The sequence below is a fragment of the Pistacia vera genome, unplaced genomic scaffold, assembly GCF_008641045.1.
Source record: "Pistacia vera cultivar Batoury unplaced genomic scaffold, PisVer_v2 Contig283, whole genome shotgun sequence".
Taxonomy (NCBI): Eukaryota; Viridiplantae; Streptophyta; class Magnoliopsida; order Sapindales; family Anacardiaceae; genus Pistacia; species Pistacia vera.
Window position 1 is genome coordinate 480,357 of NW_022196094.1, and position 14,538 is coordinate 494,894.

General features: G+C 35.5%; 1 pseudogene; it reads right to left on the reverse strand.

Moving 5' to 3' along the window:
- Positions 1 to 9,111: 9,111 nt before the first annotated feature.
- Positions 9,112 to 12,781, reverse strand: LOC116134182 (annotated as a pseudogene).
- Positions 12,782 to 14,538: the final 1,757 nt, after the last annotated feature.

Consider the following 14,538-nt stretch of genomic DNA (forward strand, 5'->3'; position numbering starts at 1 on the left):
TGTTGTAAGCAGTAAGAGTCAGAATGTAAAAAGGCCTCAAGAAACACACGCTCTTCCTTTCAAATCCTTCTGGGACAATACTTATTATGGGCAACTTGATATTTTATCAGTTTATCTACAGAACCTGAAACAAATAAACCAAATACTTCTCAACAAACTGGACAATAATCACGCAAAACAAATAACAAACATTTTATAGATCCATTAAGTGGACATATTAGTGCATGAAAAAGGTCATTTAGTAGCATGCATGACTATATATGTTGAAATCAGCAACAGCAGCACCAAAAACAACTAAATAAACAGCCATATATCACATTGCATAAATGATTATAAAATGAGTAAAACAAAAACTTGATATACAAATATTTAACCCATAATACATATGATTTCAACCAGAAATAAGGTTATATAACTTGTTTATTTTTTCAAAAAGTACATGATCAAAATCAGCATCACCTTTTTGTCAATTTTCCAACAAAAAGACGTAGGATTAAAAGGGGTAAAAGAATCCAGAATTCATATATGCAACCCTTGCTTACACAAAGAAAGATATATATTAAAAAAATTAAGCTAAAATTAAGACAGAACAAACCAGAAGGAAAACATTGCAAAGTTCATTGCACTACTAACAAGAACAAGCATAACAACAGTGGAATTATGGGTGCATAGCCTTCTCCCTTCAAAATTGGGTGCAGTAAAAAAGGTCTATTTCTGTTCTTTGGATTGTGAAAAAAAATGGTGACCGAGCATGTATGTCTGCTTTATGAGAAAAAAAATTTCATAATTCTTAACGCACGCCACCTTAGTTTTTAAAAGCCTCATAAATTCGAGAAGAGGAGAAAACATATCCAGTTTAAACTAGGGGCGAACACAAATGGAATTCACAAAATATGCACATCTAAAAATTTTGGACAATGTTACCAGTTTAAAACTAGGGGCAAACACAAATGGATTCACATAATATGACACCTAAAGATTTTGGACAATGTTAAGATTAACATATAATCTAAAACACAAATTCTGATACCAAAAAAATTAAAAATACAAAACAACCCTACTGTTGAAACTCAAAAACAGTTCACAATCGAAACTACCCGTTATTCAAAATCATTAAATAAAAAAAAAAAATGATTGATTTCTAATCAAGTTCATAATAATAATCTCACAGAAAGGAAATAAACCGACTCAATTAAGTGAATATATATGAAAAATTATGTTAGGAATCTAAGAGAAAATGAATGAATGGAAATGGTTTTAGGGTTATCTTGGCTAGGGTTTTGCGCGGGATGATTTGTTGAACAAATGGAAAGAGTTTTATTAGTCGTAGGGTGATTTGATTCATCGTACATGAGTAACATCTGACGATCAAGATATGTCGTGTGTTATCCATGTGGTTGGACTAACGGGGTTTGGTTGGCAAGATGAAATGATTACTGCCGTTTGATTTCAGTTTGGGCAGAGATTAATCATGATCATTCAGCCCATTAATCCTTCTCTCAAATTTTTGGGAGAAATTTTAAACCCCCGAGATTTTCTCAAACTTAACTGCTCAGATAGGGTAATAACACAGAACCCCCATTGTTAAGATACTTTCATAAGTTTGATCAGAGTCATAGTTAATACTTTAATGCCCCTACCTTGGGTCACATGCTATGCTCGGTGGAATCACATGTGATGTGAAGAGATGAAAAGTTTAAGCCCTTGTTATACACTATTCTGGATTATTATTCTATTATCCTATTTGGATTAAAAAATATGATATGTGTTTGTTTACGTATTGGCACTGTGTTTAAAACCTAGCCTTTCCCAGTCGGTTTAACCGGGACCGGAAGCTTCGCTGAGCTGGGTTTAAAATTTCATATTAAAAAAACCCTAGAATTTGGGATGATGATCGGCGAACAATTGAAGGCCGAGATGTTGGGGCTTTGAAGAGAAAGTGTTGGTGAGTTCAATAGTGGTGATGAGGTTGATTTCTGGTGAGTGAATCGACAAAAAATAAAAATAAAAAAACTGGTGGCAACAACAACTGGCTTTTGCCGGCAATTGACTAGGGGCGAACACAAATGGAACCACATAAAATATGCACATCTAAAAATTTTGGACAATGTTATATATCCAGTTTAAACTAGGGGCGAACACAAATGGAATTCACATAAATATGCACACCTAAATATTTGGACAATGTTAAGATTAACATATGATCTAAAACACAAATCCTGATACCAAACAAATTACAAATACAAAACAACCTACTGTGAAACTCAAAAAACAGTTCACAATCGAAACTACCCATTATTCAAAATCATAAATAAAAAAAATTGATTTATTTCTAATCAAGCTCTCATAATAAATCTCATAGAAAAGGAAATAAACCGACTCAATTAAGCGAATATATATGAAAATTATGTTAGGGATCTTAGAGAAAATGAAATGAATGGAAAAGGTTTTAGGGTTACATTGCTAGGGTTTTGCACGGGATGATTGTTGAAGAAGAAATGAAAAGAGTTTTATAGTTCGCAACGCGTGATTTGATTCATCGTACATGAGTGACAATCTGACGATCAAGATATGTCGTGTGTTTTATCCATGTGGCTGGATCTGACGGGGTTTTGGTTGGCAAGATGAAATGATTACCACCGTTTGAATTCAGTTTGGGCAGAGATTAATCATGATCATCGGCCCATTAATCCTTCTCTCGAATTTTGGGAGAATTTTTTAAACCCCCCGAGATTTTGTCAAACTTAACTGCCTCAGATATGGGTAATAACACAGAACCTCCTACTGTTAAGATACTTTCATAAGTTTATCAGAGTCATAGTTAATTATTTAATGCCCCTACCTTGGGTCACATGCTATGCATGGGAATCCATGTGATGTGTGAAGAGATGAAAAGTTTAAGCCTTGTTATTACATATTCTGGATTATTATCATATCCTATTTGGATTAAAAAATATGATATGTGTTTGTTTACTTATTGGCACTGTTTTAAAACCTAGCCTGGCCCAGTCGATTTAATCGGGACTCGAAAGCTCATTTGAGCCGGGTTTACAATTTCATATTCAACCAAAACCCTAGAATTTGGGTGATGATCGGCGAACAATTGAAGGCCAAGATGGTGGGGCTTTTGAAGAGAAGGTGTTAGTGAGTTCAATAGTGGCGATGAGGTTGATTTCTGGTGAGTGAATCGACAAAAATAAAAATAAAAAACTGGTGGCAGCAACAACTGTCTTTTGCCGGCGATTGACTAGGGGCGAACACAAATGGAATCCACAAAATATGCACATCTAAAAATTTTGGACAATGTTATCCAGTTTAAACGAGGGGCGAACACAAATGGAATTCACATAATATGCACACCCAAATATTTTGGACAATGTTAAGATTAACATATGATATAAAACAAAATCTGATACCAAACAAATTACAAATACAAAACAACCTACCTGTTGAAACTCAAAAACAGTTCACAATCAAAACTACCCGTTATCAAAATCATTAAATAAAAAAAAATGATTTATTTCTAATCAAGCTCTCATAATAAATTCATAGAAAAGGAAATAAACCGACTCAATTAAGCGAATATATATGAAAATTATGTTAGGGATCTTAGAGAAAATGAAATGAATGGAAAAGGTTTAGGGTTACATTGGCTAGGGTTTTGCGCGGGATGATTTGTTGAAGAAATGGAAAAGAGTTTTATTAGTTCACAAGGTGATTTGATTCATGTACATGAGTGACAATTTGACGATCAAGATATGTCGTGTGTTTATCCATGTGGCTGGATCTGACGGGGTTTTGGTTGGCAAGATGAAATGATTACCGCCGTTTGAATTCAGTTTGGGCAGAGATTAATCATGATCATCCGGCCCATTAATCCTTCTCTCGAATTTTTGGGAGAATTTTTTTAACCCCCGAGATTTTGTCAAACTTAACTGCCTCAGATATGGGTAATAACACAGAACCCCTATGTTAAGATACTTCATAAGTTTTATCAGAGTCATAGTTAATACTTTAATGCCCTACCTTGGGTGCATATGCTATGCTCGGTGCAATCACATGTGATGTGAAGAGATGAAAAGTTAAGCCCTTGTTTATACACTATTCTGGATTATTATTCTATTATCCTATTTGGATTAAAAAATATGATATGTGTTTGTTTACTATTGGCACTGTTTTAAAACCTAGCCTGGCCCAGTGGTTTAACCGGACTCGAAAGCTTTGCGAGCGGGTTTAGAATTTTCATATTCAACCAAAACCCTAGAATTTAAGATGATGATCAGCGAACATTGAAGGTCGAGATGTTGGGGCTTTTGATCCATACAAGAATTTAGGCTTCTTACAATAAAATAATTTGTCACTATAAATATCAAAATTGTGACCATTTCGCTAATGTGAGAAATTGTTTGGTCACTAGGTTGGTCACATTAAGCTCATACTTTAAGTATATGGTGACAAAAAAGCGTTTGTCACCATAGCTTATTATTTATTGTGATGATAATAATTTGTCACTTTAAACTAATTTATTGTGATAAATTATTTGTAACAAAAGAAGGTAATTTTTATCTATATAAGTATATTTTGTCATAATTGATTTACATTTAAAGACCAAATAATAAGATTTATGGTGAGAAAATAATGGCTTCGTTGTTTCAGTTTTGGGAATACTACTTTAGTATTCCCAAAAAAGTTAAACAGTAAAATACCCAAAAACTCAGATTTTTGGGAATACTACCCCAATATTATTCAACTTTTTTAAACCCTTAAATTTGATAATTTAATTAAATACCCCTAAATATTTTTTAAAATTACAAAAAATCCCCAGTAACATGTTTACCAAATTCGGCCATCATTGCCGGAAAATGGCGGAATCTGTTAGGATGGGCACACTACGGCTGAATCTAGCCGGTAGTGAGCCGATCTAGCCTTTTTCGGCCAGATCCATGGTGGATCTGGCCGAAAAGGCCAGATCTTTGGCCGTAAAAGTCGGTAACGACGGCCAACAAACGGTGTCGTTGACCATCAACGACGACCGTTTGTTGGCCATCGTTGACGAGCAAAAACGGCCAGACCTGGCCTTTGTCGGCCATATCGGCGCACGACCGGCAAGATCTAGCCGGTCATGCATCGATACGGGACTTCGGCCACCCTCGGCGGTTGTGGCCGGCTGTCCATATTTGAGGTTGGTTGGGGTGTTTTGTTAACTTTAATGTTTTATAAGGGGTGTTTTTATAAATAAATAAACATAGAGGGTATTTTATTAATTTATAATTCTTACATGTAATAACCGCCAATTCAACTTTTTTTTACTTTTTCAAAAAACTTTTCCCAAAAATCAAAATTTTGAACCAAACGGAGCCAAATATTATGAAATTGATTTTGTCAAAATTGTAAATAGTGACTAAATTATTTTCTCATAATTTTAACGGTGACAAAAATTATGCGTCAATGACTTTACTGTGACAACATTTTTTTATCACATGTTTGTTTATAGACAATATTATTTGTCAAAAATTATAGTAACTGAAATAATGTGTGTACAAAATATAGCATGATAAATAATTTTTAGAGCTCAAAATGCATTTTCAAACCAATTATTACATAAATTGGAGGAATTCAACATCAAATAATATGAGGCTGAATGCAATGCATTATATAAATTAACACATTCAACTTTAAGCTTACAAAACAGTAAATGGAGGTTTCAACAAAGGCATTAGGTTTAAATCTATATTAAATTCAACAAAGGCATCTCTTATAAATTTACAATTCTCCACTAATATGGAGATAAAAATGAACACAAAGTCAGCATATCCTCTATGAAGAAAACAATACCTCAACCATAGTTCAGACAAACATGAAGAAAGTAAGATTAAGATGGTCATGTTTCTGCATCATAGATTCATCACCTGCACAAAAAACAGTAATCAGAAAAATATAGCATTAAACATAAAATGAATTTAGTAATTGGTGCAATGTGATGTACCTCGAGAGCATTCATTGTGGGCTACTTCAAAGATAGCTCCTATGTATATGATAAATCCAATAAGCTAAATACAAAAAGACCTCCATATAGATGATAGTAAGCAATATAAATTCAACCAATGGATCATACATCAGCAGGGACTCCACAGAGCATGAGAGCAATCAAAACAAGATCAAAGAATGTGTAACCAAGCAACATATCCAGTGCCTTTGTTCCACCAAAACAAAAACTTAGAGAAAAGCAAACCTGCAAAAGAAAACAATTCATATTTATCTAGAATACGCACATAGAATTAGCAAGTAAACAGAGATGTAGAATACAGCAACGAAAACTATTAATATTTTAATAAAAGAAATTCATTTCAATGAACTTCCTTAAAATCATTCCACACCACTGACGTCGATCAACCTTCCATCGGACCACGACAGTGGAAATCCATCGACAACCAACAGTCGAATGGCCGGAGGTAAGGAAACTAACTCCCAAGTATGATTATGATGCAAAGCAGACATTTCTTCAATCGTGCCTGACGCCACACGAGGTGAAATGTGCTTTTAGATGAAACCCAGCAGCTGAAATCACAAAACCACAACTGAATACATGAAACCATGAAAAATTACATATACAAGAAAAAATAAATATATGAATTCAGAAATTTATAAAAATTGCAATAGTAACAGAGTTTAGAATGTTGAACAGAACAATAAATGAAAACAATAATGTAGAAAAGATTCATCAGAGATGGATGGAACTTGAAACTACTAGACAATGGAGAAAAGTTTCATTTTTTCTTACCCCTCAAAAGAATGAGACCATGATACGCTAGAATAATTACCAGACTCCAGTTTAAGAAAATCACCATCATAGAAACATGATTCAAAACCCCAATTGTACATAATCAAATTCTGCTTAGGAAACAAAACTAATCAAATTCTGCTTAGGAAACAAAACTCACCACTAGAGGTACGCAAACAAACCTTTAATCTATAAAAGAGGTGGGTGTTTTTTGGTTGACACACCGAAATAGTCATCGAAGTGGAAATATGAACTCAATAGCAAATTCATGCCGTTTACTCCCATCCTAAACTCTACCAATAGATAAAGCTGAAACCAGCACACTATGAAAAAGTTCATGATACACAATGTTGTTCTATTTTCATCCACTAAAATTAACAAATAACAATAACAATCCAAGGACTCGTCAGAACATAGATTTTGGTCAAAACAAATTCAAAACTCAAATGTGAAAAAGAAGATTAAACAAGAATCAGATCTTGTGAGCGTTGTTCTCTGTTTGACATGAAATTTGGTTATTAAAAAATAGTGCTCACAAAGCCACCTACAACTTTTTTCTGTGCAAGCAACATTTTGCGTGAAATAGTACAAAACCAAAGGAGAATATTGTCAAGAAATAAACCTATCTACTTAAGACTAACTTTAAACCCCAAACAAATACAAGCAAATTCTCACGTCATGAAAATAATAAAAAGGCTAACATAAACTCCATATGATAGCTGCAGTAACACACTAAATTTAATAAAAACCAACAGAAACTCGGCATTTCAATCCGTGGAGTGGAGGCCTAAGCAATCTGGACAACCCATTTGAATACAATATACGAATCATTTGACAAATTACAGATACCCACCAAGTCAAAATTGAATATATTTGACCAAATCTAAAAACCCACATAAATAAAACCACAAAAACCCTAAAACTATTGTCAAAGAGTAACGGGATGAGTGTTTTCAAGCTTCATAAGAACTGTAAATACGATACAAGTATAGAGGGAAGTATCTTACATTTTCCCAGAAAAACGGAGAAACCTCTGCATATAAGTTTTAAGTTAAGAAAACGCACTTGTATTCAATTTCACTTGTTCTACAGAAGTGGAATATCATGTTTTGCAGCAAATTGACGGTGGGAGATCTTTGAAGTAAGTAAGCCTGGTGCGTATTTACACCAGCCCATACACAGATCCAAATGGTTGGATTGGGTTGGTTGAGATGGATTTGGGCTGTATTAATTGGGTCTAGATCTGGATATTTCTGAATTTTGGTCCAGCCCATGTGCATCAACAAAAGAGTAGTAATATGTCCCAAATTTTGTATACAAGTCATGTTTTAGTGGTAGAGATCTCCTAATAATATAATCTATATATTCCACTAATATAATGTCAACTCACTTACAAAATTTGATGAATTGTACATCAGTATTCATTAAGCCTGTAAGTCTATGGCACTGGAGCTCCTAGCTCTCACCATCCCCTTTTTCTTTAATATATATATATTAATGGCAGCCAAATTAAAGCTAGTACCGGTCGGTAGTTAACTGGCAATGGTTGTGAAAGAGAGGCAGATGTAAATAATGAATGGTCACCACGACGGCTGTTGATGTATGCAGTGGTGTAGCATATAATCATGTGAAACATCTGCACATGTTAATTTATACATTTATAAAAAGACCAACAAGAATTCAATAGAGTATATGTTCTTGCTACTTACAAATATGCAAGTAATAATAATGGCTTGATGATGCCATCAAATCACTACCGGAAAATATGTATCCTCTAATGCATCTTCCCGATACGAGGAGTTGATGTCGAAGTTCTTAGACTACGCCGATGCGTAGTCGTGTGGGCGAAAAAATGACCTAAATGCGTTGGTGTATGGATGCATTCTTCGACGCTAACTTCAGCGTCAGGAAACCACCTGAAATTAGCTGTCCCCATGAACATGGCCAATGCAAAATTACGGCACCCACATGTCCCCAAAATTTCAACGCCCACGATCTCTTTAATATTATTCACTTGCTCATCCTTAATATGACGATATCATGATCATGATGTTAGCATATAAGAAAATAGCGAATTTGTAATATAAAACGAAAAAAAAAAAAAATTGATAAGAGTACTACTCTATTTAATTTTTTGGGTTGATAAATCATATTAATATTATTATTATTTGAAGCCAACACATCCATGAAACTTAGCTCAAAAGAGACAATCAGACTCCAATCATAACCAAACCCTAGACGTAAAAAATGGCAAAAGTCATTGCAAAAGCAACGTAGCTTAATTAAACAAACACAAATAAACTTAGACTGGGTATCTCAATTCCATGCAAATTGAAATATTGTCTAAACGTTATTAAACCTCCATGAGAAACTCCTTATCCTTCTCGAGCCTCTCCAGAGCACCGGTTTCCAACGTAATCTCCACATCGATGCTTCTCCCTCCATCTTCCCTGGTACAAATACACCATCCCATCAAACCTGTTATTCGATCCACTCCTCACACTCTCTGGTTTCCCCCACCCAAAATCCACATCGTAAACCTTAAACCTCGGAGAGCTCCCCATCGCCACGCAGTTCACTCCAGCATCCTTGAACTGAAAGATCTTTGGTGCTCTCTCCCACTCTTTGTTACGTTCATCATAGCCTTCGCATTATGCATTTCATAGCCTTTGTATCATACCTGCACCGAATTCCGGAGGATTCCCGGTAATAATCCTGCGGCCGTGACGGTGAATATGCCTGGATTAGGTTTCCGAAGTAACTCTCGGGCATTGGTGGGTCCACACGTTTCCGGCAATCAGCAAACACTGTGAGACTGTGTAGTCTTCTGGTTTCAGGTTACGTGCTTGGGTGACGTGGCGCCAGATATGCACAGAGAGTGATTGAATGTTGAGAATGGTTTTGAGCCGTCCGATGGAGGGTTAGAGTTGACTGTTGATTTGATTTTGTCAATGGCTTCCTCTGAGAATTTGAATAGTCTCTCTCTGAGCTGTGGGTCCACCTTGGCCTCACCGTCAGCATTTGGGTTAGGGGGAAGTGTGAGGTCCAGCTTCACGCGCGTGTCGCGAGTTTTCGTACGCTCCAGAAAGGGTGGGACTGAAATTGAGGGAGAGCCACTGCATATCTGGGCCCATGAGCTCATGAAATGCCACGTGGAAGTGCCATCGAGGATCGCGTGATTGAAGGCGCATCCAATTGCAAGTCCATCCTTAAGTTTAGTTAGCTGTGGGGTCATGATAAAGATAAAAAGTTAGTGGCCACAGGATAAACGTAGATCAACATCAGACGGCTCACATGATTGAAAACTAACGAGTTAAAGCATTAAAAGGAAAATGATAGCGAGGCTTTTATAGGATCCAAATCCAATGGTTTAAACTTTAAATCAGCAATAAATGGGGTGAAATCATAATGGACCAGCCTAGGGGTGGGCGGGTCCCCAAAATCAAAAGAACCAAAAATGAACCGATCGGTTCCTTTGATTTGGAATCGAAATCGAAACTAGAACCAGAACTGCGGTTATCAATTAACCCTATTTTTAAAAAAATAACAAATAAACTCTTATAAAATTATAATTACACCCTTAATAATTAAATGCAAAACATTAAATAATATATTTGTTTATATTTATTTGATACTTTATGCTTGATTATAAGCATTTAATTGTTTGTTTTCACTGATAATAAATATTTACAAGCTATTATTTAACGTAAATATTTCAATGTATATTAATTTTTTAATCAAGTAATAAGTGAAACTTAAATATTAATAAGAATATTTTGAAAAACTGATCTTTTAATTAAAATTAATAAGACTTTTAATAGTAAGATAAAAAAACCAAAATTTTCTTAGAGCATCTCCAAAGGATTTTTTATATGACCCAAACCTTTTATTATAAAGAGTTTATTCATAAAAACAAGAGTTTAATAGACTTTTTATTCTTTAAATATAAATTAAAGAATGAGTTTGATTCTGTACATCTAGAAAGTCAAATTTTACTCTATATCCCAATTTTATTTAATAAATTACAAGTTTTTATACATTTTATTATTAATTTTCTCTCCTATTTATTAAGTCTAATTTAAATAGTTCATTGGATTTGAATACAAATTTTGTTTTTTATATTTAGAAATTAATGAATATGCTCTTTATTTATATGAAATATGCTCTTTAAAATAAAGAATCTCATTGGAGATACTCTTATATAATTATATGATATGCAAAATATCAAAAACCCCATATTATTTAATATTAAATCAATTTAGTTTTGGTTCCTGGTTCTCGTTCCGGTTCCTTTGATTTAAAACTAGAACCGGAACTACACAGTATTGGTTCCAATTTGTTGGAACCGGAACCTAACTACTACATTGGTCCTAAATGTTTATAAATTTTAGGGATGAAATTGTTATTTTCCTGCTATATTGGCCCGAAGGTAATTGTCCCTAACTACTTTCTTCGTATTAAAGATGTGGGTTGGAGTTGGAAGCTGATGCCTTTACAAATTATACTTCTCCTACTTCATGGTTCTATCACTATTCACTACCCATAACCATAAGTTTCTGATGCATTACTTAAATATAAATTAAAATATACTCATATAATACGTTCTTTGCATAACATGAATCTTAAAAAAAAATGGGTAGAACAGAGATACTCATAAACCACCACTAATACTCATAAACCACCACTAGGTGGCCCAATGGTAAAAGAGCAAAGGAGTCTAATATGAGTTCTTGAGTTTGAGTTTCCCCAAATACTAATGAGGGTGATCATTAAGGGGATTTACTCGATCGTTCATTTCATGGTCCTGAAGATTAATTGAGATGCATGTAAATTGACCCGGACACCTCTGATCACCGAAAAAAAAATAGAGACATACTCTTACCTAATCTATAAATTTGTCTTTTATATATTTTTATTTAATTTGGACCAACCATGTATGCCTTTGCTACTAGGAAGATGGACCTTATTTGGATTTCAATTTCGAAGTGTAGGACATAATTATCATACACAAAATTTGACTACATTTGTCAGAATCACTGTTGTGAACAGTCGCATTGGTGGCCACATGGTTAACAAAACAGGTGTTTCATCTTACCAAGAAGCTCATTTATCACAGACAGAAATAGTGTACCAATTACTTAATTAAGTGACAGCAAGAGTCTTAAATGAGATGAAAGATATCTGTAATCAGTGATTAGTTATTATAATCTTGATTTGTTTAAGAAATGAAATTCATTGATTAACTAAAACATGAAGCTAAACAACATTTATGTATAAAGAAAAGATTTTTTTTAGTTTACCTGAATTGCCAATAGAGGCCTGTGAAGACCCTCCAAGTTCAAGATATTGTTGTAAGGAATCAAGTCCTTCAAACTGTTGGTGCCCTCCTCCACCGTCAGATCATCCACTCCGATCTCTTCAGCCACCGCTTCACTCACCTCAACGCCCTCCATTTCATCGTCATACTCCACTCTAAAAACTCCCTCTTCATCTTTTCCAAGTTTCCCAGCCAGCTGATAAAACTCTTCCAGAACAACCTTCAACCCGTCCTTGAGTTTCTCAACCATGGCGTCGAACTCGTCGTTACCCTTATAAAGAAGCAGCTTCTGGTTGTAGTAAAAAGCTAGATATGGAAGATCGAAGGTGATCAATTGGCATTCTCTTCTTCCTATTATCTTGCCGGGCTTGACATGGGTTTTGCCGGTGACTTTCACCTTCACTGTGTCTTGTGATTTCTTCTCCACTTCTTGGGTTGCCATTGTGACTGAGTTAAGGAGTAGTGTTGTTGAGAGAAAGAAGATGAAACAGAAGAGCTTTGTGGGTTTGGTTGGATATGAAAGAGTTCTGATGTAGTAAAGATACTTATAAAAGAGTTTTTGAATTGAATGTGGTAGAGAGGGTGCATTAATGGAGTTCATGAAAGCAGTTGTTATCATTTAATATCTCTGCTACACTTTGTTGGTGGTGAGGCGGTGAGGGTGAGGGTGAGGGTAGAAACTTTTGAGTGAAGCTCTGCCGCTCTGCGAGTCTGCGTCAAACCAAAACTAATTAAATGAATATATATTTTTTTATTTTCAAATAATACCAGTAAATATTTAAGATAATAAATCTACTAAAACTCATATAATTGAAGGAGAAATTTAATTTAACATGCAAACTATGGAGAGTTTTTTTCGCGCCCCAAGTTTGATAAAGTAGCAATATCATCCCCAATATTAACAATGAAAATTTTAGGTAATATATGGGTGTCAAGAATATCTCTGCAAACTATAGTGCTATATTTGTTTTCCATAAGGACAGTAGAGTAGACCAAATCCAAGCTAGGTTCCACAACTATTCATGTCAAAGAATTCACATGCTTGAATCAAAAGAGTGATCCAATCGACCTTGGCGGGATTGGAATTGGTGTATACGTGATTACAGATAACCAACAATGAATGAATAATGGATGCAGTAAATTGAATGGCAAAAAGCATTTTAAAGTGGTTTGGCGAGATGAACTCTTGAGCCTACGTCTACTGTTCTTTGTATTTGCTATGAGAGTTTACAATAGTAATTTTAGGAATATTTTCCAACCTCTTCCTCATCGTTTGAGGGGGTTTATATATAAAGTTTGTACAAAGGAAAGAGCGAAAATAAAGGGATTAAATTAAATTGAAATGCAATTCCGATATTCTCGCTATTGGGAATTGTGATTGTGCAAAGATTGCTGTCAATCTGATCATTCCCAAGAAATCTGAGATCTGAAGTTATCTAGGAATTGGTTGAACGATCACTCGGATTGTTCGTGACTAGCTTGTACTGGGTCGAGCTATAACTCGATGAGCTTATGCTGGGTCGAACAATTGGTGGAGTCAAGCTGGTTTTGGATCGAACCATATCCTCACGATGCTCTGAGCTTGGTGGAAAAAGCACACAAAACATCTACCCCCTTAGTGTTTGATCCTCATTTCGGGCTTTCACACAGGTTCGGTCGAGCTCCAAGGGTCGAACCCATGCTCGATCGACGTACTCCACACTTGGATCTTCTCTCTTCTGTGATGCCTGACAAACTAGGAATATGAATGGTTAAGACAATTATGTAAATTCCATGCGGTCATGTCGCATTAAATGCGGCAGCCTTTGGCAGTCACGTTTCAACACGCGTGGATGACTACAACTGCCCATTCGCAGACTTGAGGTGACGTGCGGTGACGGTTATGATTACAGTAGTTTGATGGTTCGTCGCCCCTCGCTGATGTTTGACACATGGCCACATCCAAGGGTTAGGATTGCTTGATAAATAGAGGGTCGGGATTCCCTATAGATCGACGGCTACATTGAAACCCACATTTTCGTCTCCCATGCATGTTACTATAAAAGCCAACGAAGTCGTCATAAACTCACTCAACTTGTGAAAATTCTTTGACATCTTTTGCTTACTCTGTTGCTGCTTCATCATCGTCACAGTGCTCTTTCCAACAAGTTCTTCCTATTCTCTTATTTTGGTAAGGCTTATTTCCTTCTCTTTAGTTGCTTTCTTTATTTTTGTAGCTACGTGTGGCCATTATTGTGGCCACATTGAACCTTCTAAGGGTTTACTAGGGGTTTTTAAGCGTGTCTCCAGCGGTCTTGGGTTTACGGAGGGTATAACGTTGTGGCCGTTGGAATCCTAGATAGGTCGCATGCATTCGTCGTCTGGTGTGAGCTATCTTGGGTACCTAAACTGAAAGCAAAGTGTGGATAGGTCGCCAAGTCTTTCGAGCTCTAACACATGT